Source organism: Gossypium arboreum, chromosome 7, assembly GCF_025698485.1.
Source record: "Gossypium arboreum isolate Shixiya-1 chromosome 7, ASM2569848v2, whole genome shotgun sequence".
Taxonomy (NCBI): domain Eukaryota; kingdom Viridiplantae; phylum Streptophyta; class Magnoliopsida; order Malvales; family Malvaceae; genus Gossypium; species Gossypium arboreum.
This window is the reverse complement of record NC_069076.1, coordinates 65,915,552-65,916,466: the sequence shown is the minus strand read 5'-3', so window position 1 is coordinate 65,916,466 and position 915 is coordinate 65,915,552.

Genomic DNA, 915 nt, shown 5'->3' with positions numbered 1-915 from the left:
TTGCCTCCTGAGAAGTGCTTATTTATAGTCTAAGCTTGACTTACCTCTCTGTTGCATGGTCATGGTGGTGTGAGGAGTTTATACTCCTCATTCTCATCAAAATAAGGTTTTATATGAGTACTATTTACCTTAAAAGTGCCAAATTTGGGATTAATTACCTCGACTGTACCGCATGGGAAAATGCTAAGTACCGTAATAAAGATTGCTCCATTAGGTTCAAAAGTGGTAATACGAGGGTCTACTGCATCTAGTAGTACTTTGTCTCCAACCTTAAGTTGATTTGGTGAAACATTGAGCTCGTTATGGCGTGGTTTTGGTCTATCGTGTGCTCTCAGTTTCTGTGTCCGCCATTCATCTAGTTCCTTGACTTGTAGCCTTCGTTCTTCATGGATGGGTCCTTTGTTGTTATTTGAACATGGCTCATGCATGCTTTTCGAACGTATTTCTTGCACAAAAGATTGCACCATATGATCAGTATTAGTAGAATTACAAGCTTGAAGAGTGACTGTTTCATCACCCATATGAAGTGTGAGTTCACTTGTACCAACATCAATTATAGTTCTAGCAGTTACTGAAAAGGGCCTTCCTAAAATTAAAGGCACGTCACTATCCTCTTCTATGTCTAGAACAACAAAATCGATTGGGAATATAAATTTGTCAATTTTAACGAGTACATCTTCAATAATACCCCTAGGAAATCTAATTGTTTTATTTGCTAACTGAATGCTCATCCTAGTTTGTTTAGGTTTCCCAAGACCTAGTTGTTTAAACATTTTATAGGGCATGACATTAATACTAGCCCCTAAATCAGCCAAGGCATTACTAACATCTAAGCTACCAATTAAACAGGGAATCGTAAAACTCTCTGGATCTTTCAATTTGTTGGCCAGCTTATTCTACAGAATGGCTGAGCAA